The following is a 1,205-nucleotide window of genomic DNA, read 5'->3' on the forward strand; positions in this document are numbered from 1 at the left end:
GTAAAAGAATTTCAAAAACTCCGTAGCCCCTAATCCTAATAAGAGAACTAAAGATCTTGATCTTTAAAAATCTTGATACAGAAGCCTCCGGTGAGGCTTGTTAGGTCTGATCTATACATTTCAACCGTTTTTTAAAAAAAAAAAAGTCCAAATAATTAGGAATTTTAATGAAGTGTCTATTAGTCAACTTGGAAATTCGTTTTCAAAATAACATGTTTCTCTAAACCATCGTTCTCTCACTTACAACATATCTTCTAAAGTCAAAATGATAAATTGTTTTCAAAGTTATAAACCATTTTTTCTTAATTTTATCCAATAAAATTTTTAAGATAAAACACAGATAAAACCAAAAAAACTCTTTTTTCAAACAACCCCTAATAGAAAAGAAATATGTGCCTAGGAAATGATAATTGACCTATTTAATAAGAGAATCTTTATAAATTAATTGAACTCTTCTTAATATTAAATAAATATTTATAAAATTACCCTTAAATAATATTATAAAAAACTAACTTTATTAACTTGTACAAAAATCAATCCAATTATATCTCCAATATGATTTATATTCAGAAATTTCAATATTTTAAATGATTGTTATTTAAATCTTTCAAATTAAAAGTGTAAAACAATAAATTTTAAAATTGGCCAAAAGGTTAAAATAGAGATGAAAGAATTTCTGACGGACACAAATAGAATTTCTAAACACTTTTAATTAAGCACAACATTTTCGGCTCTATAATTCAAAACTCAATTATATATTTATTTAAAAATATTTTCTAAAATAAATCCGGAAATAAAAATATTATTAAAAAGTCAAAAGATAAAATTACAAATAGAGAGCCAAGACTTACCTACCATCTCAATAATAAATTTAGTATTCTTCCTTAAAAGAAAAAAATATTCTCCTCATTATTTTAGTTTTTTTTCTTACATATAATTTTAAATTAAAATCAACCATTATTCTATAATATAATACATGGTCTCAGTGATATTTTTTACTTTGCTTTTAATTAACAAATTTGTATTTGAATTATTTACTGATTAATTTGTTTTCATGAAAAATAATTATATTATATTAATGTACATATTAAATAATTAGATTATAACATTATTCATTTGTTTCCGTAAAAATATCAAATAATAATATTTGCTTAACTATCTATTTTATAAATTAAACCTTTAATTATACAAAATTAAGATAATTT

The sequence above is a fragment of the Impatiens glandulifera genome, chromosome 4 (assembly GCF_907164915.1).
Source record: "Impatiens glandulifera chromosome 4, dImpGla2.1, whole genome shotgun sequence".
Lineage (NCBI taxonomy): Eukaryota > Viridiplantae > Streptophyta > Magnoliopsida > Ericales > Balsaminaceae > Impatiens > Impatiens glandulifera.